Genomic DNA, 26482 nt, shown 5'->3' on the forward strand with positions numbered 1-26482 from the left:
TTCCAATATAGTGTAAAGGTACCTTAGATTTGAAGACAATGTATCTTTGGCACAATTCTTGTGAAATGCCAAATAAAACAGATAATGTCACATATGAAAGATCACATTTCAATTTTGTTAAAACTAAAACAATACACTGCTTGATCGTTAAACGATCTGATCTTTGATCACTTTAAATAGATTGTACTGCTTCTACTATTGTATCTTATAGTTTCATATTATTGAGACCAGTAAAAAAAACTGTTCAGAGCACTATCTGTTGTTATCAGATCACACAAAGAAGATACTTCAGGAGTATTCACTTGCACTTCGAAATCCTTGAAAGTTTTAGGCCCATTATAATCAGGCTGACCCTGAAGAAGCTGTAATAAACCTTGTGCAGCTTCGATTTCATCTTGGGAAGTAGATTGTAGAGCAGGTTCGATTTCTTCACTAGAGCATTCTTCAGCAATAAGTTTTTCTTTGTTGATATTTCTTTGATTCAATCTTTCAGATCTACTACTAGAACATTCAGGTTCTTCCTTTGTGGTAGTGGATCCAACAGAAAGATTTCTGGAAGGCACAGCAGTCTTTTTCAAACATTCTTTCTGTGTAGAACTGGAATCTGTAAACGATTATTATTATTATTATTATTATCCCCATAAATATAATCTAAAATTCCACGTGCTGTCAGTGCTTACCTCGATAAAATAATCATCATCGATAAAATGCAGGGAACATACTTTCATATTTCTTGTCACTGGTTTATCGATTTTTAGTTTCAGTTGCCAAGCTTTTTGTCGATCCATCAGCACTTTACTCCCCAATTTCCCTTCCATCCAAACACGATATATATTACCAGTTTGAGGGAAAGCATGGAACTTGATATTTGACCTTTTTTTCCCAGGAAGAACACTGAGGAACTGAACAATAGCGATTTGAACGACTCAGAACTATTGAAATGATTTAAAAAATATATAAATATTTGTAGAATATCACACAAAAACAAAGCAAAATACTAGAACCTCAGAGGAATGAAAAGGACTGACTACCTCTCAGGTAAGAGCCATAGCAAACCATGGCAACATTTATAGTTACTCTGATTGTCACCAGGTGGCGTAGCGCTTATCTTGATTCGCCTATCGCGATTTAGCACTAATCGGCCATTTTTGGAGGATTATAACCTTTCAAGTTGCGATTAATAATTATTTATCAGTATGGAACTCTTGTCTATGTAATTATTTTTCCGGAAATTTCTAATTTTTGGGTCAATTTTATCAAAATATGACTATATGTATAGGCTCAATATTTCCCATTTAAAATACACGTTAACTTTGTTTTTGTGTTTTATGAAATTTATTGCAAAGAATAATTTATTGATATGTTTGATTGAAATATTATTTAAGAAGCAGTTAAACTTGTTAATAAAAATAAATAAGTTAATAAAATTACTTATATAGTTTTTTTCCAGAATGTGTGGTTTTGTGAAATGGGATAATTTCTTTTTAACTCCTGCAAGTTTCCGACATTTCGAAGCACATCACTCGACATTTTCGGCTAAAAATTAACTTTGTTATTTGTTTACAAGATGACAAATGATTTGAAATGTTATAAGTTATGAATGAATGACACCTGACACCTAGCGCCAATGGTGGTCATCACTGCTAATACGATACAGAACACTATATAACTTTTTGTTCACAACGTTGCCAAATGGTTTGACTATTTAATCGCGTTTTGGTTAATCGCGATCATCTTCGGACGGGTTGATGCATGGTGAAACAGAAAACACTGTTGAGCCTGCTTTAGTAACAAGCGGAGTTCAATCTGGGATCAAGTGCTGTTTGGTGAAACTGGGCCTTAGTGTCATCCATTGTTTCACGTCGTTTGACGCGCTTGAAGTTTGTTTTCTGAATTTCTGATATATTAAAGTATTCATCTTAATCTATTTTGAGTTGATATGAAACGTTGATTCACTATGGAACATAAGAAGTGCGTTCTTTGTGGAGAAACTCGCGAATTGAGTGAAATATTGTTTTAGTTCCGCGCGCTTCATGTCAAATTTAAGAGTTCATGTTTGGGACAAAATTGGCTAACTGAAAATGACATATGCTATCACTATCTTAATTATTCTGAGGTAAAATCCAATCATTCAAGATTGTTTTTTGTTCAAACTTCAAAAATCACAAAGATTTTGGCAAAATAATCACAAATCACATGCTGTTTCCTTAGAGGAAGTAAAGCCAAAAATAAAATAAAAAAAAAATAAGTACCTATATAGTACGAAAGTTGATTGAATTTCATGAATATTTCATCGAATTTTACATTTACATTTTGAGGCTGCGAAGTTGTCAATAAATTAATTATTATGAACCTTTTTCTTCAATAACTCGATGAAGTGAAGCCAAAAACATTCTCGCAAAATCACAACATTTTGGAATACCACTAGCGATTTCCATATATCCCGATGAAATCTTGTTTTAAGGCGGCGTTTATAAATTCAAGAAATATAACTTTTATTCTTTACAACACTTCGACGGTCTGTCGTCCACATTTCCACGGAATATACCTGACATAAAAACGAGTTCGAGGGATCAGATTTGAATCAATGATACCCTCATCGAATTTATGGACTGAGCTTCTCAAAATATTTATTATCTGGTTCTGTCAAGCGGAGTTTTGATTAGTTACTAATGAACCCGTTTGGTTTATCTCTAAAGGGAGCTGTCGTGTAAATATTTGGCATGTTTAATGATCTTCTCGTGTCCAGCGGAAAGGTATATTGGAAGCAATCTTATTGAATAATAAAAAAATCACTAACAAATTCTTGTTGACACGCTTCACCTGAGGATTAGAAGCACACCGTTAGACAGAAAACAAATAAGCAAAAATTACATTCCAAGACACTTGCTATTAATAATAACCCGGCAAGTTTGGCACTAGGCTTTATAAATATTAAATAATTTTTGACAACATTGTGGCCTTTTCTTTCTCCTTCACATTGTAATATACCTTTATAATATATTCGATTTTTGTCTTGAAACATAATTCCAAAAGAACAAAATAGATATAACCAACCAAAAGAAGATTGAAAATATCCAAAACTTGTACAGGGTGGGCAAAATATGGAGAAGATGTGGTGACTGTGCATTGTTGTCATTATTAGGTTAAATATTATTTCTAGTTTGTTCCCTTCGTAATTATATTGTTGACTTCAATCATATATGAGTAGTTTCATATTCTATTTAAATTGGTGCATAATTATTCTGGAGACCTATGAAAATAATCTTCTGAAACATCCTTCTCATTACAACTCTTTCGATTGAAACATTCGATCTTGTGGATATTTTCCTTATTTCCAAATCAATTTTTAGATGAAAAATTTTTAAAACATATCTAGATTCGAATTTTGTAGAAATTAGTGAAAAGTATAGAGAGATTGACGGAAGGACACTGCTCTTGTTATAGAAAGCTCTATTTTTCTGTGCTCATCAACAGTTGAAACCATAGAAATATTAGGACTCTTAAATAAAAAAGGTTTTCGACCATTTTCTATTATTTATATCAATACAAACCATACGATGTTATATATTTTTGAAATCAGGAAAAATTGAGCTTTCAAAAAATGGCACAGAAATCTAGTGTTCCCATTTGAAAAACATAACTTTGAGTCGTAGCTTCGTAATTAAAGACCCTTTTGAAAAGACAAGCACGCCACTGGATTCTACGTGAAAAAGTGCCTGTATAATTTTTCAATTTCAGAGCTCTATCATTAGTATTAGCGGAGATATAAATGTTTTTCGATATCGCCATTTTTCCAATTTTCGCTTATAACTCGAAAACAAAAGAAGGTGGCCAAAAATGAATACTACTCTTGTTAGTTTCTCAGAAAAAGAGACCGAGAATAGAGTATCAGATTCTGTCTATCCCCTGGATTGAAAGTTGTAGTGCTAAAACATCGAAATTTGCCCACCCTGTACAAATTGAGTAAATGGTTTCCAAGCTGTATCAATTTATCCCCGCATTAAAATTAATTTCTACAAAATGATGAACATCAATTTTCATTTGTAGGTAACACTATTGTGTGAGATGATGAAAATAATAACCGTCAGTAAATGTAGTCACAAGTTTTATATTTTTTTCTCCTTTTGTATTCATTATAACAGTACATGCTGTAATTTCATCGAGGAAGAATTCCTAGGATTCATTAACGGAAGTAATAAACCAAGAACACGAACTAATTTTTCATCTCATCTGAATATCTCCTTTTTCATGGCGAATAATCAATTCATCTCAGTATTCTGATCAAACTTCCGAGATACTATCCTGAACGAATGAACTAATGGACCAATGAAGACGTGACGGACCTCACAATATTCTGTGCACTCGTAAAGCACAAAATTTGAAAGTTCAATTGTACCCACAAAATCCAAGGGGGAATTTCCATTTCTCTGAGATCACGAAATAAAACCGGTGAAAATGTAAGCTATACGTACGTTCCTCGAATACGGGATTGTCGTAATTTGATTTCGAGAAAGATATGTACGTCTGTAAGTTGAGATGGCCAGAGTTTAATTTCACTAGAAGCGCAACCACAACTCGTCCAACGTATCATGGTTCTCGAGAAAACTAACTGAATCGTGAAGTATATTATTGATGATTCGTCCAAAAATAATGAACAAATGAAGCGAACACTTCACATCATCAGGATTACTTGCTGTCTAAATATGATTGTAATGGGTGTTTTTTTTTCGAGGTATCTAACTTTAAGTTGGCATTACTGTTCAAGATGGCGACCGATTCAACAGCTGTCAAGTGGTTTATTCTCAGATTGGTTTGGCAATTCATTATGAAGAGACTCATGCCTGAACAACGCTTGCAAATAGTGCAATTTTATTTCGAAAATAATGGTTCTGTGCGGAATACGTATCGCGCACTACGTTCATTTTATCGTCGACAAAATCGTCCATCAGAGAAGTTAATTCGATTAACCATGGAACGTTTTCGCACCACGTTTACTCTTATTGATAACTCGCATACCCAGAGACGCCGTACGGTGCGTACAGAAGAAGCTATTGCTGCTGTAGAGCATTGAGGAAGACCTGAATGAGTATATCCGCCATCGAGCACAGGAATTGGATCTGTGTCCATTCACTTTATGGAAGATTTTGCGGAAAGATCTTGGTTTGCGTGCTTACAAAATCCAACCCGTGCAAGAATTGAAGCCAAACGATCATCAAGTAAGGCGTAGATTCGTCGAATGGGCCCAAAATCAGATTGCCGTTGTTCCCGATTTTCATAAGCGAATTTTGTTTAGCGATGAAGCGTACTTCTGGTTGACTTACCGGTCAACCATAATAAATAACAATTGTTTCAACATCTACGTTTTCGTTAAAGAGAACCATGATAATTATCGTATGATCTATTTTTTTCGAAGAATATAATGAGTTTCCAAACAGATCTACAAGAAGCTCATACCTCTCTAGATCAAAACAAACTCTGTATCATTGAGGTTCTTTAAAATATATAAGGGTTGAGTTCGATTCCAAGGATGTTGAAACAATCATATCTTAGCTAAGTCGGGTTTCTACAAGTATTTTCAAAAAGTTTTCTCTGAGTAAAAATATTTGATTATAATCGGCAAGGTATCCCAGGCTGGTGTTCCCCAGGGTAATGTATTTGGACCATTTATATTCATCATGTAGCATAGCCAAACTAATAAAGTCGATTTAATAATACATTCAAAGTATTCAATCCAAATTTTTCAGTCTGTTAGCCTCATTAAGTCAACCTTCACTCTCATGTTATCGAATTAGAAATCAGTGATATTCCAGTGTCGAGGTGTAATAATCTCCGGTACACCACGACAAGTACCGATATTTTATGAGCCGTATCCAACCCATTTTCTAGGACTAAGCCGTTTTGTGACTCTAAATCATCGCTACCAGGGATCAGATAACGAATGGATTTATTCGATTGTTGAGAATATAGGATGGGCACTTCTTCAATCCGTCCGTCATCGAGTTTGTGGTAATCGGTCTTCGGCAGAGGTACCACGGACAGGTACAATACTCATTCTACAAGTGGTTGGTTCTCAGATAAGGTTCCTCAACGATCGCATTGTGTTGTACGATATCCTAGATTAGTGACGTTTCTTGAACGCACCATTTGAATAGATTATATTAACCGTGAAGAATCATCAGTTATTGTCGAGTTAACAGCCATCGCACCATGGTAGGTATCTTCGAGGATCGTGGTTCACACCTTCCGGTCTCAGGGAACTAGCCTGCTATAAGGCTTTTCGATTTTTTAAATTCGTGCAAGAGAAGAAAAGGAGAAGTCTCATCAATTTTGGGATATTTCAATGAATGCAAATCCGCCGAACTAGAAAGTATGGAATTTCAATTCATGAATAATTAACAAAAATCGAAAAGAATTGTCAAAAAAATCGAGCGTAACTCTTTTCCTATGGGTTTTCTACTGATTTCTACAGTTATTTTATCTTATATAGTGGTGCCGTTTATCTTGCCAATATTCTACCTGTTGCGCACTTTGCATGTTATGTCATCCTTTCCAATAAAATTCCTGTGTATTTCTTTAAGAAATCATATTTAAAAGGTAATGCCACAAGATTATCTTGCGGATAAATGAAATTCATGTCAATCGAATAATCCATCGTTGTTTTATTGCGATTTAAAGTTCTATAGCTCCATAAAAACACCCTTTAGTTTTACTCGAATGGATCTCTATCTTGAATGTCCAACTGCTCTTGAAAAATAACATAAACCAACAAAATAAATGTGAAAATTAATAAATATAAGGTGTGTGAATAAGTCTTTCCCGTTTTTTTTCTAATTTTGAGCCTTTATTGTGAAAAAATGAATTATTGAAAGTATTGGCCATCGCTAGCTACAACTTTTCCCCATCTTTCTGGCAACATACGAATCCCGTTCAATTTCAAATTCGACCGGTTTGGCCTCTATCCAGTCATCCACCCATTTTTTGGCTTCCTCGTAGGAATGGAAGTGCTGGTCAGCCAGGCCATGCGTCATCGATCTGAAGAGATGGTAATCAGACGGAGCAATGTCTGGACTATACGGCGGGTGGGGTAGGACTTCCCATTTGAGCGTTTCTAAGTATGTTTTCACCGGCTGTGCAACATGTGGGCGAGCATTGTCATGTTGCAAAATAACTTTGTCGTGCCTGTCGGAGTATTGTGGCCGTTTTTCTCGCAGTGCGCGGCTCAAACGCATCAATTGTCGTCGATAGACCTCGCCTGTGATCCTTTCATTCGGTTTCAGAAGCTCATAGTAAACCACACCTAGCTGGTCCCACCATATACAGAGCATGAGCTTGGCGCCATGAATATTTGGCTTGGCCGTCGATGATGATGCATGGCCGGGTAGTCCCCATGATTTTCTTCGCTTCTGATTATCGTAACGGATCCACTTTTCATCGCTAGTCACGATACGATGCAGAAAACCCTTTCTTTTATGTCGCTGAAGCAGCTGTTCGCAAGTGAAAAAACGCCGTTCGACGTCTCTCAGCTTCAGTTCAATTTCGACATTTTCACGATTTCAAAAATTTATGATGCGAAAAAATTTCAACTAATGTGTTAGTGTGGAATTGTTGACAGATGAATAAGCTTTGATTATGACATATGTAACCATTAAATACTCGCACAGTATTGGTGGCGCCATCTCTTACAAAAAACGGGAAAGACTTATTCACACACCTGATAACAATTAAACAACCTTTTTGATATCTACGAGAGAAGGCACCTTCATTTGCACAGAAAGTGAATCGAATCTCGGGCCAATCATTACATTTCTACGGATCCGTTCATTTTCAATCGGAAGTATATCGACCCCAACAAAAACCCGAATTATCTGTACCTCCATTCCTGGAGCAGCATCAAGGATGAATTCAAACCGCAAATATTTACGCATGGTTGTATTTTTCTTTGCAGTAGGAACCATTAAGAGCTGGTTCGATTCGAGTCCCGAGATGATTTGTGGTCGGGAACCTTGAAATGAAATCAAGTTTATCGAAAGTTATGGTGTAATTTGTATGGAGTTATTCCGGACAGGCATGATAGACACATCATCTGATTCAATGTTGAAATGAAATGGTGGAATTCATAATTCATTTGTGGTGAAGCACACGCTTTGCTCTCGTACCGGGCTGAACTCTAATAACCCTGACTTTCGACGAATATTAAATTATGTATTGTTTAGATTCGAAACAAACGGAAGTTTGGTTTATTCACAAGAAACAACAAGTAGCAGAATCTGAAACTCTACAAGAAATAGTCCAAATTCAAAGAGAAAACACAGTGCGAATTTCACAATATAATAATGATATATAAAAATAAAAATATGTTTACATCACTGGAAATTTTTTTACAGTTCGGACACCAATCAAATTTTGTCATTTTGTGTCATATGAAACAATTTCACCCTATCACCCAATGTCAAAAGAACACTAATTGTCACTAAATGTCAAAATCTGACATTCAGCTGGTTTCAGCAAATAGCATTGCATTATTCCAGCCAATCATTCGGTATCATACTGATAATACTACTTCCTCATCGAAAATACCTTGTTTACATTCGTCGAAATTTTACTTAGAATTATTGACATCTTAGAGTGCATTATTGAAAAATGATCACAAATCGATTCAGTGCCACCACCCAAGAGAATAATGAACCTTCAAATTGTTGAAAAAATAATCTTCTCAAATACAACTCGTTATTCAAATTTAATCAGATAATTTTTCATTTTCTTTCCTCAAACTTGTTTATTTGAGGCAAAAACATTCAAACAAACCGAATAAAGATAAAATCAATTGTCCTAACGGACTCGTGATTTTATCAATCGGTTTGTTTTCATGTTTTTGCCAAATAAACAAGTTTTCGTGGAAAAGAAAAAATTATCGTAAGTAATTGCACAAATGCATCAAAATTACCGATAATTTTGCTTGTCAGCGTGTTGTCATAAAAACTGCAAGGCCGCAAAAATCGATGAAGACCAATTCAATAAATAAAAATCATATTCTCAAAAGTAAAACTCATCAAAAGCCTTCGACAATACAAATCTGAATAACCTGGAAAATCTGGAGAACCTGAACTCAATAGTTATTGCTCTTATTTCATTCCAGAGTTCTTTTTTTGTTTCTAAATAGATATCATTTCAATTAATTTTATTAAAAATTTTTTGTGTGCACAACCTTCACTATCTTATCACTTAAATGAAAACAATTGACCTGCAAAAAATGTTTATTGTTCTGGAGAATACAGGTGTATTCGAAGTTGATCCATTTTCAGCGAATAACATAACTTGAATTATTGGGAATATTCCTTGGAAAATGCCGGGACATCCAATTTCTCAGTTTCACCGGCCAATAATAGTAGCCCAACATCATGAAGCTTTGTCGAACCACCAGATTGCGCGACGTTTGAATATTCCACGGACTTCGGTAAGGTGCAATGTGGCCATTTTCCTGGAAACCGGAAGCGTTGCCCGGAGACCGGTGCCTGGTCTACCCAGAGTAACATCTGCAAGGGAAGACTATTATATCGCAAATTTCACTCGAAGGAAGCGAACGTTATCTGTAACAGTCCTTCGAAGTCATTTTTTGAGGACCTACAGACGGGTACCCTCAACCAGTATCATAAGGAGACGGTTGCATTCCTCAATTTAAGGATAAGAAGACCTTTAAGAGTACCTCGGCTAGCACTTGGACATAGAGCTACACGTCGGCAATGGGCAGAACATCACCACGACTAGCCTTTACCAAAATGGCGCAACGTACCTTTTGCGGACGAGTCACTATTTGGTTAACAAAGTAACAGTAGACGACGAAGGATTTGGAGAGGTCCAAGCAAACTAGAGCGACTCAATTTCACTCGGGAAGTTGCCTTTTCAGGGCATGTCAATAATGTGCTGGGGGTATAATGTTCAGTCTCCGTACCCCTCTTATTATCTTGAACGAACAATGCCTGGTGCCATTGAACCAATCATTGTTCCTCTGCGCAATGAATTCAAGGATGATTATCAGGATGATAACGCCCCACCACGATGGGTTCAAGTGAACAATATCCAGAGAATCAACTGGCCAGCAAACTCACCAGACATTATTCTCATTTTTCCAAGTTTGTCTCATCCTGAATAAAGCAAAGAGTAACAAACAAATATTTTCTATCAAATATATTGCAGTTGAAATAGAGGAAAATACTCATCTCATTTCCAGTTCATAGATTGTTTACTTATTGAGAATCCTATGTTTCGGAAAGAAGGAATTTTATATCTCAATATTTATTTTGCAGAATATCTCGAAGGTTTATCATACCCAATGCTACTGAAATATGCTTCGTATTTCAGAGCTGTAATAAGGAAACCTAAAAGAAAATTTCGAAATGTTCGTAATACGTTCCTCAGCAAGCACGATCGTATGGATTGTATTTTTTTTAAGGCACAGTAGCTAGAATGGTAGATAACGTTTTTCTATCTTGAACGAGGCCAATGGACCTATTACAGAAGTACTACCTGGTACATAATTATAATGCGAGTTCTTGCGTTCATATTCATTCACTTCAAGGTCATTTCGACTCGATATTATTCCGAGAGCACATTCTTGATCTTATATGGATTTTTTGTCTACTCTCTTATAACGATACTTTTTCTGTTTTGCTTTGATAATGCATTTTTCGGAATAATTTGTGGGACAGTGAATTTGGAACAATAAGCGTATTATGGTTGATTATGGAATGGTCTAAAAATTAATTTTCATTTATGAATTTGAATATTTCCATGGAAGACAAAAACAATTGTGTAAATCATTCAAATAAAGTGAACATATCTATTATTAGTATTATTCAATATGATTTTCCATCAATCATGCAGTTTTGGCAGATGGGCCAACATTTGGCCAAGGTTTTGCTATGCTTTCTATAAGTATGCGAACAAACTTCATTTTGCGTTCATTTCGGTGTGAAAAACTCGTAGGAAGTGATGGCATTGAGTCCCGTATTCGACCGAAATCTTCACACGAAATCTTCATAGGCAGTAATTAAATTCTAATTCAATGCTCTTATAAACTTTTTTGCCACATAGGTGTGATCAAAGATCAAATAACAACAACACACTCATCAACTGTGTTATTCGTAATGTAACAAAAAATGCCCACCAAATGTGAATTAAAATTCTTTCGAAAACTCTAGCATTTTTACTCTTCAAACATCAATTTCAACGGAAACAGTCATATCTCATCGAGTATCTCGTTCCTTGGTATCTTTGGCTGTTATCAAGATAATAGCCTGAGAAATTTGTCATAAAATTTTAAGGTATTTGTCAATACCTGAGGGATATTCGGCGGAAATTTTTTTTTACTAAAAAGAATGTATGAACTTATTAATATTTAAGTAGGTTGCTGTTCTTTTCTATGGATGATCTATTTTCATAGTACCTTATACTATGCTATTATCATTGCATCGAGGGCATTTCGAGCTGATTTATATACGAGTACCTTATTGTTAAACAGATAATCATAAAGTTACAGTACTTTTTTTGCAAGAGTTTGCACTAAACATTGTACATTATCTTCACCGTTTAATTCTTTATATCCGGTCCCGTATTTTTTCTCATATTGACCAATTTTTTAGTAGGTATCAAAGTCAATTCTTCTAATCTCCTATGTTCATTCAATTCATATTCTCGTTCACAGCAAAAATCCATAAATATTCGCCAAATATACAGGGTCTTTCACGAGGAACCTCACCCATATTTATACGGGAAACTACTGAAAGTATTTTCATGAAATTCAGCACTTATAAGTATTTCACGATGCTGATGAAATCTAAAATATTTTCAAGGCATGAGCACCTCCGGTTTTTCCGGAAATGACGTCAACTTTCGTTTTTCAAATTAGAACACCATTTTTTTATTGCAGAAATAGATTCCTTAGAAAATTTCAAGTTATTTTGATGTAACATTTTTCAGTTTTGGTTGGAAAATTCTCTCTGAGCGGGAAAATTCGAAAAAAAAATCGAAAATAGAGCTCCGCTGAAACAAGAATAACTTCGAGGTTTTTGGATGGAAAATTTTCATTTTTGGGATTTTTCAAGATGTAAGATTGATGTATCCACTTTAAAAATCGAAATCGCGATTCATGATACAGGGGGTGAAAAAATCGCTTTCAAAGTTAGGGATGACAAAATCGTGAAAAATCAATTTTTTCAAATTAGAACCCCATTTTTTTATGGCAGATATTGAATCTACGTTAAAAAATAATGTGAGTGTATGCATCACACCCTTGCCCTAAAGTGAATATTTTCTGAGTTATTCACAAAAAACTGTTTATCGTCTTGAATTTTCAGCTATTTCTTTTCCCTTCACGCCAAAAAGATGAAATTTTGAGGAACTGCTGAATTTCATGAAAATACGTTCAGTAGTTTCCCGTATAAATATGGGTGAGGTTCCTTGTGAAAGACCCTGTATTTGTGACTATTTTGTCTCACTCCACCTTCGGTGTCGGGCTCTTTCTACAAAAATGAAAATGATAAATAATAAATTGAAATGATATCTATTTAGAAACAAAAAAAGAACTTTGGAATGAAATAAGAGCAATAACTATTGAGTTCAGGTTCTCCAGATTTTCCAGGTTATTCAGATTTATTGTCGAAGGCTTTTGATGAGTTTTACTTTTGAGAATATGATTTTTATTTATTGAATTGGTCTTCATCGATTTTTGCGGCCTTGAGTCGACTATCGACGCTTTCTGATACCTTGATATATAAATGTTTTGTACGATTCAATGAACCCGTAATGGACTGGTTCGCATTTGCATCTTGTTTCGCAACTGAAATCTAATATTAATCTGTAATATACGATTTCATTTCCTCGTAGGATGCACTTGTGAAACTTCGAGCGGAAATACAATGAAAGCAAGCAAACAGAAACGATGACACTGTGTTTTTTTTTTCAGCGTCGAAGATAGCTTCAGAATCCCATCGGATTGCGGTGGACACTTCGAGGATGACGCAAATGTTGTTCCAGATGAATTGTTACGAGTAGGAAATGCGTAGTTTGTAATCGTCTCACCAGTACTAATCTAACTAACTTTGTGTGAGAAAATGAACTTACGTAATTGTTTTTTTGCACTATTGACTCGATTCGGAGTTTCACTTGTTGTAGAATTAGTTGCTCTCAATCCACCATTGGTTAATTTTGTCGAACACATAAATTAACCTATTCAAATTGTTAGAAGTTAAAAAACTCACACTACTGCAATTTTTCAGTAAGGGAGACGGAGGCACATGTGGACATTTTTCATATTATTGGAATTTTATCTGTGGAAAATTGATTCCATTCAATTATTATTTTAACCTTCAACTGAGCACATGAGTTATGCCATTTGTACTGAAATTTAAATATTTTATCTTTAAATTTTTTTCCAGCTACAAGCGAAAATAATAACTACTGCTATTTGTCCACATGGGCCTCTTCAGGGGGCATATGAGGACATAGCAACTTATTACGTGGTAGAAGTGGACAAGTGAAGTAAACTGCTTCTAAGTCGTCTATAAATGTCTTTTCTCTAATTCTGTGGTTATTCCGTTCATTCTTCCACATCTTGTAGAACAAAATCGTGCGAGAATATATCAGAAACGCACAGTTTTCATGGTTATATTTTATTATTCTATGTTGGTACTCCGAACATTCCGCCACGGTTTTATCTGTCAATTCATCAATTTGCGTTAGAGAAATCAGTTCTTGCAACCAACATTTTTCAATGCAAAAATCACTAAATTATATTTATGGAAATATTTAATTAATTTCAATGAAAATGCAATGAATTAGAGAAAATAATGTATAATACTCGTACAGAAGGCTCATTCTACCACTCGTTCATTCCAAAACTCGCCACTTCGTGGCTCGTTTTTGAATTTTGAACTCGTGGAAGAATATCAATGCCTTCTGCACTTGTATTATAAATAACTATTCAGTAACCGTTTCTTGAATCATGCAGCAATTCAGGGAGAATTAAAAACATAACTTAGCATCATCGGCTTGAAAATGCTGGTTAAATATGAAATCACTGTTTTCTTTATAAATTTCTACAGAAAACTTACATGTTTCACTCAAAATAAAACTGCCGTGATTTTTGCTGTCAAAGTTAAAGACGAAATACTATAGTTGTAGGTTCATTTACCCATATATGCGAGAATTAACAGCCGCGCCAAATGGGCGGTAAATTTGAATTGTCCACATCTGCCTCGTGTCCACATGTAACTCCCTCTTCCCTATATACGCTTTAAAATGTTAAGAATAAAAAAAAAATTATCAGGAGCTCATGATTTGCCATTATACAGAATTGGTCCCAATTTAAGTGCAATAACTTTGGTGTCAGATAGGACACTCCTTTCATGAAAAAAAGGTCATATAAACATATATTCTAACAAGCTTCGTTTTCGGGACACTTAACTCAACAGTTAAATTTAATTGATGAGCCTTTCATTTGTGTACTTAAGTATATAATAATATTTTCAATAAAGATATGTTCTTGATGTGCGTTGCTTTCAAGCGTAAATTTACCCAAATTATACATATTTAAAAAAACCAGTAGGGATAAATTTTGACGGTCTGGGCCGGAAAAGTTACCTTTTCGAATACAAAACACTCCAAGAAAGATCGTTGCATAACGATGGATCAGAATACTGAATATACGTATTTTGTGATTTGAATCTTCTTCGAGAAAAAACGCATTGTTGAACGATTTCAGTGAAGAATAATTTTTACTGTAAACAAGATTTTCAATATTATTTAAAATTTCGACGTGGATAAAACAAGCTTTTATGAAACATGTTATATATATATATATATATACTTAAACCCAAAGTAGTCTCAGTTCTTCTACAGATAAAAACCCGCCAAACCAAAGTCGCCAAGATAAATCTTAAAAAGATCATGGCACGTCTGATAATTGGCGTCTTATGCATCGTTTCATCCTTTAATACATCCACTTGACTCCACAACAGTATACGTTAAAGATACGCAATTTACACTGGCCATTTAACGATGCAAGATGAAAGGGAAACCGAAAATCTGTGATATGCCACTAACTTTGGCGGTGTCTTTATTCCAGATCTCGAATCCTTCAGAAATTATCGAGGTGTGCATGGATTCCGAAAAAGTTTGGCAGGACCGAGTTTGGCCGGTTTCGAGGAAACAATTCACACTGACAACCTTGTCGAGTGGAAGAGACTCCCAGTCAATTGGAGCAATCGTTAATTATATCACTGAAAGCAGTGGGCACGAATACGTTGTGTTTGGCAGAGATGTGTCGAAAATTCTTGAAACTAAGGTCTATTGCCCATATTGCCCATTTTATTGCCCATTTAATTCAAATTCATTTCCCTTTCTGGAAATAATTCGTAGCAATTTCTAAAAAATGTCTGCGCTCATTTGCTGAAGAATTATTTTTATGGAACTGAGAATATGGCCATTGAACTCTCTCTAATAGAAAACTATAATCTTTAGGAAAAAAATCCAGATAATTTTTTTCTGATCAGAATAATAATTTAGAAAACAACTCTTTCTTTCAATTTGAATCTAATTTGCGAGATAGAACATGCTCTTGTACCACGATATTTGAAAGATTTCTTAGAGGGAAGGGGATATTTTTATGACTACAATATTCAGTGAGGAAAAAACTTTAATATCTGCACAGTGACAATAACTTCTTTGTAGATGTCCTTGTTCTTTGAGAGTGTTCGTTTGTACAATGATCTACCAGAAGAAATTGAAAGAGCACCATCTTTGAGTACATTGTGTATAGAATGGTATAGCCCTCGGTATAGCCAGTTGAAAGAAATGTAATTAATTTTGTTATTGTGATTCAAAACAAAAACTATAAATCTCATTTGAAAAAAATCAATAAATTTATTCTTAATTGCCATACGAAGGTTTCTTCCAAAATTTGAAGGATTTGGTCAATCAATTTCCGCATAGAATCAAAATAAATATCCGCATAGAATCAAAATAAATAAATCTGCACTAGAAAACCTAGTGAGAAATACACCCTCAAGAATTACTGATCTCAATTGATAATTGGAAAATAATTGAAGTCGCCGATGTATTCCATTGGTAAAATATGGTCAACATTCTTGAAACTTAATATACTAATTCTATTTACATAAAATACCAAAACCTTCGATTTTTGTATGTTTTCTAATCTTCACAAAAATAGACTAATATGAAATATTTTTCTTTGAAGAAATGTCATCATTCTTCGCTAACAGGTGATAATTCCTGGATAATTGTACATTACAACTCACAGCATCTTGACTATTGGGAAACAAATACTAATTTCATAGGAAATAAATTTGGATCAGGTGATGTTTCCCACATAGGTTTGCAACGATTTTGCACGCTTCATTCCATGTTACGCTACTGGAATTTTTGAAGACGCGGTAATTTGTCAATTAATCGTATCCTATCGTGTACTATCGGTCGGAACGCAGGTGCGCGTTTCTGGAGAGAATTTTCTGAAAGATTTTCAATGATTATTGAGACTCCAGCAAGAATAAGTACCTCAGATTTAGATTTCAGTCATTATTAATTTAATTTGAGACTCGGAATCTTATTTATCGGCGAGAATTGTGTCGGGATTCTCGGTAAGTGTTGACATGAATATTTGTATTCAACAAGTAATAATCTCACCAGAATGAATCAATTTAATTTTAAACAGTAGTTTTTTTTTTCTGATATCATTTTTGTTCATTTTCTCAAAGCACCTCCCGTGGGATTAGAACGAAGAAACCTCCCGTGGGATTAGAACAAAGAAAACCTTTCTTGGGATTGATAGATATCAAGAACTACTTCCTTGAGATACAGAATTTGGAATAGCACGTATGTTAGACCACTTTAGTTCCTGAATCTGAGAGAATACCTGCGAAATACCTGGCATTATCACATCAACTTCGTTGAATGGGGATTGGAGTACTATAGCTTCCTGATAAGAATTGGTGTTCAGAAGGCTGAAGATAATTTACAGAAGAGGTTCCATCCTAGTAGCAGAGTAACTCATTTAAAATCGTTTTAAGTTAAGTTTCTATTTTATTATTTGTTTGGAGTGAAAAGGATCGATCATTGTATATTTTAATTTTATTAAATTTGTAAAAACCTGGGTAGGAGTTTTGTTGCCAAATAAGCCAAACCACCCCTAGAAATTAGTCCTTAGAGTCTCATGGGCAATTGTAACGTTACAGGTTTTTTGTGCTCAGAAAATTAATGCGGGTTAGGAACTGTATTACTTTTCACTTTCTCCTTTTGAGTAGAGAAGAATTCTTCTGGTGCATGGCAATTGATTCAATTTTATTTCATATAATTTTTTTTTTTTAGGTGGATATAATAAATTGAAAATAGCTTAGGATTTTTCAATATAAAAATCGATCCATATTCTATTGGACCTTTTGTTTTGTACTCTCGATACAAAATAACAAGGGATCTATTCGAGAGGAATCTAAATGAATAAATCCTTATTATTCGATGAAATGTAACGAGGTACATACAGTTTTTTTTTGAAGCAAAACAAAAAGACAAAACGTAAAACAGCAAAGAGCGAAGAGGGCCGACACCATATGGTTTATATAATAGAGCTCCAAGCAGTAGCTTTATAATTTTCAGTCTGGTTGTAATAAGGGAATAATTGAAGGAATCATGCGCTATGTTTATGTGACGATAATAATTGCTGCTAGTACAGCCACCGCTTTGCATGAGTTTTTGCTCGTACAACAACGGTTTCACAATTTATAACGAGATTTATTACACCGAATTCTTCGTTTTACGTCCTTGGAACGGCAATGAATATAACGCACAATGGTTGTTGAACTTTTTCGAGGCAATTCGAAAACTATCAGATGTCGAGAATGTTCATCAGGTCCACATTCGATCACAAGGCGCTTGTTCTAGGGAAGAAATGTTCGTTTAGTGCATTTATGCAGCGTCAAATAGCAAATAATAATTACAAAGTTAAGTTCAATGATGTATACATATTTCATTGACCGCGTTTTGTGTTAGTTTTTTTTTAAATACACACTTTTGTGTGAACTTTGACTCAAAAATGGTCTCGAATAGCTGAGATGATAATAATGTGGAATGGACATACCAGCAGCATTGAAATGACAACACTGCCAAGAAATAAATGAGCCAGGGGTCCACTGGACTTTATCTAACTTGCTCATGAGCAAATAGAAAGCCTACGAACATACTTTCGAGACCAAGCAAGTACATCAGAGGTCTACAAATTATTATGTGAAGCAGACGAATCAACACCTCTTCAACTGCATTAAGAGCATATTCCATACTACCACCAGACAATTCAAGAAAAACTGCAAAGAGGAGATAAAAATCCCTGCATGGAAGACTTTTCAACGAGTTGAACCAGGATCATATCGACATCGAAGCGTCGAACTATTGGCTCACATCAGGTGCGATGTATGCAGAAACGTAAGTTTTTTTTTTAGCCATTCAAGATCAAGTGATCTGAACCAGAAACTGCTTCGAGTATATAATAAGGGAACGACCAGTGACGATAGATGTCAAAGTCACTTGGAGGAAGCTGAATATTCGGATTATACAAGGGTTTTCCAAGTTCCCAGAAATTCTTTGGGGCCAGTGAATTTATTGCCTAACAATACTTTCAAATAAATCCCGGTCTTTAGCGGATCACGGTATCCACTTCGAAGAGACATCTATGGCCAAGCGTTTTTATGGACTAGTTCAAGTGACTTTGGATATACTATACGAGTGTCTAACAAACGAAATATTCCAACATATCACGGGTGGATGTCCAATGTTTGTACAAAATGAATATAAATCAAGGCACGAAGAAGTAGGAAAGATACTCCACCAGGAATAAACAACCTTATTAGGGCCAATATAGTCTCAAATTGTGAAAAACCAAGGGATTGAACGTTATAAACTGTGCTGGGATTGTACGATTCTCACTGACAAAACGGTTCCTCACAACAAACCTGATATTTTATTAGTTGATGAGTATATGAAGACAATAATTCTCATCGATGTAGCAATCCCAAATAACAACAACATGGGTCAGAAGGAGGTCTAAAAAATTTCAAATTCCAGATAAAGTGCCAAAGGGGATTGATATCAACGAGAACTTTCACAATTATCATCTCAACAACTGGAATGGTAAGCAAAAATCTCCAGAGGAATATCAAACAGCTAGGACGTAGTAAGTATATAAAAAGCTGTTCTTTGAGGTACAAGGATGGTGAGAAAATTCCTAGAAGGCGACGGACAGGTCCAAGGATCAGCAGGATCGCATGAAAGAGGACAAGAAGCTTATGGAGAACCAGATGGACCATAAGTACCGAGATATTTCCTTCGGATAGTTCAAATATCAAGGATTTAGTGAATGTTCCCTCAGAGGGCAGTCAGAAATCTCCTACACTGATAGGCTAAAGTCGGGGATGTGTCCCAAAAGAATTATTGGAAGTAATAAACGATATTTCTTCAAACGAATTGAATCAATATCGTGTTAAATTTGAATTATTCTGTAGTATGAATTACCTAAATGTTCAATAATGAGTACACCTATTGAGTTGATCATTTCAGGAATCAATGTTGAAGGATAGTAAAAACAGATTTTATGTCATTTTCCTTAAAACAAAGTTTTCCATCATTGAGTAACATCTTTCCTTCTTTGTCAATAAATGCTATATAATCTTCAACAATTTTCAACATCCAATCTCAATCTCAAGCGGTCAAAAGGATCAATCTTTTAATAAATGGGTATGAACTTGAGTAGTCATAGTAAAAATATTTTCGAAAATACTATTGTTTTTCATTCAATGTGCTTTTTGGACCAGGCTGACTACATCTCCACTGAATGTCAATATGAGCCTCCGAGCATCAGAATGACCCATTCTCGGTGTGTGTTTTTGTTGTTGTAGCCCAGAGATAGTCATATTGCTAGAGAATGTGGATTTCATGCGGTAACGGCTAGTTAGAATTGGCAATTAGCATCATTAATAAATGTTATCCAGCCGTTAAATTGATAGTTACTCTTATAAGTGGGTACCATCTTCCAACAGTTGAATGAACTTGAATATTTCTCAATGGAAATGGTTTTTAACTTGTGGTGGCAATTTAAATTATTCGAACCTTTCGAAATATTCACCCTCACATTGAGAATCATAACATTTACTTCGGAATATGCCTTCGATTTAAGCTCATGCGGAAAATTTTAAATGATTCGAGTAAGCAGAAGTTCATGTTTTATAACGGTCTTTTCCAGGTACCAATCGTCATTGTTGACAACAATTTTTTCAGTACTGAAATTCATAGCAACATTTATATCCAATTATTGAATTGTAGATCTTCATTCAAATATTTGTGGTACATATCTATTTATCTTCTTTTTCGGTAAATTTTAAAATTCCTCTATACATGAACTTATAGATGAATTAACTATCAGTAGAATTTCAGTTAAATATTGAAAAATATTAGATGGTTATTTTACTTATTTATCATTTCTGAATATCTTCAATACACTAAATGTTTATGGTCAAATATGATGTATTCATTAATTTTCGGAAAGAATATAAGTAAGATGTGTTATTTTCATTTGGTTTTACTCATAAAAAGACGCATTAGAGAACAAAAGTAGTGTATTCTGATAGAACACAAGTTTAATTCAAAATAGGCAGCAATATAACAAGTTTTTGGCACTATATATAAAACCACCACATTTGACTTTGATGAAACCAAAGAGAATAAGATTTAAGGACATATCCCTCAAGGAGAAGCGCTGACCAATAAGAACATTCGAGATTTTTGCGAAAAGCTGGCAAAATAGACCTTTCAGAGATTGAAAACTGGAATCAATAATTTTGGTGCTAAACTAAATTGCAAGAAATTTAGTTTCGTTCGATTGATCAAAACCTAGTAGTAAAATATTTTTCCAGTGAAAGTTTAGATACTGATAAAAAAACCAATGAAGAGTTTGAATGTTTAGCGGTTAGAGTTCAAGGCTATTTTCGAGGCTATTTTGTGAACGTGGATCTTTCAGAAACTTGAATAGCGATGAAAAATTGTTTTATTCATAGAATTTTCCAACCATCGTTATGTCACTTCAGTGCTCAAAGCGCAGATTGATACATAACCAGTTCAATTATGTATTTCGCAATTAGTTTGCATAAAAATGGGTATTGCTGATAGTTGATAGTCTTTTTATTTTCCTTCATAATGTACAGAATAAGTAGGACTGTTCATTACTCGATTAAATATTCAAGTTCACAGCCGTAGAAATAAAAATCCTGTTTTTTTAGATTGATCGCGTTACACAACGAAAATATTAATTATTCATTACATCTAGTCCCCGAGGGCTCGAGCAGACATCGTGGTCAATCAGCTGGTATCATTCTATCTGATGAAAAAAAACTCAAGATTCCTCAGCAACCGTGAAACGTGGTCGTTTGATAACAGTACAGAAACAGGATGGCCTAAAGTCTCACCTGCAAAGACCGGTTGATGGCTAGCAGCAATCGAAGCAACCGGGCATACAGAAACGACTCGAGAGAATTTCCAATCACACACCTAGTATACTCCAATAAAATCCGTCCCTTGGTAACAGGACACAAGAACACACAAATCAACAGCACTGTTCGATTTTGGTTGAGACGCCCGTGCTCTCGATATTGCGATACCCGCTTATGACAGATGACTGAAAATCTGAGATGTGGTGTGGCGGGCCGGTGCGTCGACGTCAGAGGTAGACACTTGACTAGTTCTTGGTCCCGGAGTTCTTGAGTCTTGAGTGTTGAGAATGTTGAGATCTTCGATGGCGCAACAACCCGACTGACCACGGTTATTCGCGATTGTTCAAGAAGTTCTCCGGTCTCCTTCTGGTCCTCGGGAGGCACTATCGTCCTCTCTGTCGACTCCCACTAGTACACTGCTTTGTCACCTTCTTACCTGGGTTTGTTGTCTTCGGAATGGTAGAGTGTGCAGTGAGCGCTAACCTACGTCTGCATATGGTATTCCGATTTACTTGCTGCTGGCTGGATTTGAACTTTTGCGGTTTTCGTTTAATCCATCCATAAGTTCATGCGTAGCCAAGTCTATACACTGCATGGTATCGGACTGAGGTCACCATCTGATACGTGGTCTCTAGTTGTGGCGAGGATTTTTGCAGATGGGTGACAAACGATCTTTATGATCTTTCTCGTTAGGTCTTGTGTTAAGTTTTTTTACTAAATTCTGGGGATTAAATTGCAATAAACAGTACAGCATTACTTCTGGAGGTACTGAGCAATTCCAAACTCTTTTTACAACAAACGAATTCGAAAATTTCAAACAAATTTTCAAATATCACATCCTCAATGGTCCTCTTTGATGTCATAAAATGACCAGTATAATAAATCGAACACAATATTATAGAAATCACAGTTACTCCTCACAGGAAACACTTAACACTATGTATGTTTTCAAAAAGAATTCATTGATGTTCTTAATTCTGATAATATAGTCCCTAGTTCCATAACGTGCTGTTCTCCCTATAGTTGAACTCTGCAGGAGAACTCTATGCAACATTCATTGGTCACAAATATACACAAACAACAACGGCTATGAATACACATTCATTTGATTTTGATTACTGCGAAATATATTTGCTTAGCGTTCCATTGTAAAATAGATCAAATCCAAGGATAATACTCTAGCGTTTTACCTTTATTTATTGTAGACAATGCCCTTTTCGTCGTTGTACTAGTCAATTTTCATAAAATGGAACATAAGATCGTAAAGCATCTTTCTAGACAAAATAACAATAAAAATGACAAGTTGAATGGTACCTTATACCCATATATAATTCTAGAACCAACTTCTCTACATCGAAAAATTGAGAAAAAAAAACTTTCGGAGGTTTTTAGGATAATCAAGTGGAATCAAGCGAACATATCGAAAAAAACATCAATTTTCACAGTTCAATATCACTACCAAAATCCCACAGAATATCAATTCAATCGATAGAGCGGTTTCTTTTGTTTCATTCGATCGAATTTCCAATCAAACTAAAGGATAACGATTTTTGATTTCAATGTTCATAATACCCCCAAAAATGAAAAAATCAATTATAATTTTTTGTTCTGCATTTTCATCAAGAAACGTGTTGACATTCATGAAATAATTTTTTTTAAATTTAAAAAAAAATAAACATTTTCAACTTTCGATTTTTTTTTATTGACTCTAAAAAATTCAAGACAACATATAATCATTATATCATTTCTGATGAGACTCCGTTATTTCATTTCATAATCTTGATGATACAAATCAAATTAGTTCCAAAATAAAGATGATTTACCCAAGGGAATTTCGAAATCGATCTACTCGCTTTTCAGAAATTGCATATTCCAACTTTTCATCTGTCGAACTTCTACAACGCTTAAAAAAGCCAGTTCATTTTCAAAACGAATTTGCAAAATTTGAAAATAATTTTTGATTCCCTATCACGGTTAGAAGGCATTTATCAGAGCCTTGAAGAAAGTGACAGTCAACGAGATGTAGCCATCCTCTAATTTTTTTGAAAAATCGATCGAATGAAACAAAAAACCGCTTCATGAATTTAATTGAAATTTTGTGGGATTTTTGTGGTGATATTGAACTGTAAAACGCATACTTAATATTGGTGGTTTCCCCAATATTTTCAATTCTGCGCTTGATTATCCAAGAAGCCTCCGAAAGCTTCTTTTTCTATCCGACGTCAAAGATATTGAACCAAAATCTGGACCACCCTGTATAATTATACTTGTATAGAATCTTTGAATTTCATATTGTTGATTCTTTCAGTGGAAACATTGTCGCATCTAGTGTCCATCTTACTGAATTCATTCCTTTATTTACTTTGGAAACTTTTCAATAAATCAACAAAAGCGAAATTGCCGTGTTGGTTTGGAACGAATACATTTCAATGAATGTTTACCCTTTCCGTCAGGATACCTGTCGATAGCCATTCACATGGATAGAAATATCTGCCGGGACAGGTCTGACCTGCCGAAATTAAGAGACCACTTATGCTCCACCCTATAATGGGAACATAAATACTTGATATTCAATAGGAGAATGATATTCCCGATGAACAATCAACGATAATTGATAAAAGATTGTAACTGAATTCAACAATACAATTGGATTTTTCATGAAATATATGTACTCTTTTGGTTCGGTGTATCTTTTGAAATTGATAAAAGCTTTTCGATTCAAAACAGTTATTTTTCATTCAACCAAGGTACCATATGAGGTGCTGTGATTTCACTCAAAATTGAGATATTGCACTAAATAAAAAGAAAAGAAAATTGAGTTTGATGCAATTATTTTCAATAATGTACCCTTCTTCTAGAATGTTATGTCTAACATTCATAACAATGGATAACATGAATGAAGGTCATCAATACGAGTATTATACACACATTGTTTTCTATCATTCACTGGATTTTTATTGGAATTAATGATTTCCGATAAATATGTTTCACTGATTTTTGCCTTGAAAAATGTATGTTGGCGGAACTGTTGTGTCTTTGTCACAAATTTGACACATGATAGATAAATCCGTGTCAGGAGAATTTCGAGTACTAACATAATTAGTGAATCATACTAACTATGGTAATCAAAGCCTTGTTTTTATGCAGAAAAAATATATTTATTTTTACTACAGCTCATATTTTGAACGGCCTTTTTTATGAACCCCTAGTCGAATTTTGTCCATAACGAATCTAGCATGGCACTCGAGACTCGAACCTACCCCGGAAATTTAAAATTTTTTTGGTTCCTCTGTTCGACAATTATCGTCTTTTTGGTCGTAAGGACCAGACAGACATCATGACGAAATTATGTAGATATAGGGCTCTTTTGGGGGACCAGGGCTCAAAAAGAAACATCAAAAATTATTTTGTTCTCGGGATAGAGTTACATGAATTGAACACCAGACGAATTCCATGATTCACACCAAAAGAAAACCTTAAACCACGTAACAATGAATCTATCAATTGTCTATCAAAACTTCATTCGTTAATCGAAACATCCGTGACCTATGAACCGAGGCTCTGAACCAATCATTCACTTCATCGCAATAATCCAAGCCAAAAAGCAATCACGATTAACTGTTAAACATCGCATTGAACATGTCATTCAATTCAATTATTTGCGCGCTCAACTATCCGACGAATCAGACCCATTATGGAACTTGCCAAGAGCAGGTTTGATGTTAGACGGCTGTTAGGCATCTCGTCCAAAGGGACGGATTTCTTCTTGTTTGGTTGTCTGAAATTTTCATTTCTCTGTATGTACAGGATGGGCAAATAAGCGAGGTGAGCGTCTATATCTCAGGACCCACTCCTCGTAGAGACTTGCGGTAAAAATTTTTACCACTAAAGTGTACCAGAAAACACACTGGAAATTGTTTTGAAGTTCATACATCTACCGCTAGACGGCTTGATAGCTATCGTTGAGTAGAAAAATGAATTTCACTCGAAAATGTTTCATATAATGTTGAGTAAAAAATATAATCACTGTAATCCTCGGAAAATTCTTAATCTTTTCAAATTGTCACTCTCGATTTTACGACATCAAATAAGGGCAGAGGAAAGGAAGAAATCTGACTGATTGAAATGCCTGTACCTTCAGATTGGCTCAATATTTTTGAGCAAATTAGATCTCGTCTGAGAGATAATATCTTGTTGAGCGAGGACAAAATATACTCATGATAAATTTGTTTTTGCTGCTTTCGATAGGGGGCGCTAAGTCAGAAATTCATTGTTTTGTTCATTTACTCCGAAATTTCGAATGTAATGATAGGATTTTCTTAACAGAAACAGAAGTTCCATCAAATTTGCATGAAAGAAGGGTCGCAAAGCGATAGTTTCAGGCGTTCTGGAGTTATGGCCGAAAAAAGATATTCTTCAACTGATGCACTGAAAAACCAAATTGTGTCTTTAAGTTCCGACAAAAACAGAAATCCTATCAAATTTGTATAAAAAAACCATAAGGTTGCAAAGTGATAGCTTCAGGCGTTCTGATTTTCAAGAGAAATTAATTATATAAATGACTTAGATCTATGGCGGGGGTCCAAATTTTGCGCTACGCAATTTTTACCCCCATTGAGGACTACAACCTTCTTTGCAATTGCAAAAACTAGTGTTTAGGAGTTTTTCCGAAGTAGGTGAGAATCTACTTCGAATTGATTCCAAAGTATAGTGACAAGTGGTTAACTTGATACTAAACAAGGAAATGAAACAAAATTTATTGCGAAAGTCAGCGAGTAATTGTTGTTAGTGTGGTGTGCCCCCTGCAAAATTTTTTATGTACTTACATCATGTACAGCAAATCGATAGTATTGAGATTTTAGGTGAATGAATAACATTTCCAAAGTTCTCACAAAATTTCAGACAAAAAAAAACAAAACCAAAGAAAATTCAAGAAG

The 26482-nt window shown here is 34.9% G+C and overlaps 1 protein-coding gene across 2 annotated transcripts in view; it reads right to left on the reverse strand.

The window, feature by feature from the left end:
- The window catches only part of LOC123673545 (protein Shroom), a 280176-nt gene extending 258303 nt beyond the window's left edge, over positions 1–21873 (reverse strand). For both annotated transcript variants that reach the window (XM_045608097.1, XM_045608098.1), the window contains exon 1: positions 21522–21873. The gene's annotated coding sequence lies outside the window, so the exon portion shown is untranslated. The remainder of the gene's footprint in view (positions 1–21521) is intronic.
- Between the last annotated feature and the right edge of the window lie 4609 nt (positions 21874–26482).

Source organism: Harmonia axyridis, chromosome 2 (assembly GCF_914767665.1).
Source record: "Harmonia axyridis chromosome 2, icHarAxyr1.1, whole genome shotgun sequence".
In the NCBI taxonomy this organism is placed as follows: domain Eukaryota; kingdom Metazoa; phylum Arthropoda; class Insecta; order Coleoptera; family Coccinellidae; genus Harmonia; species Harmonia axyridis.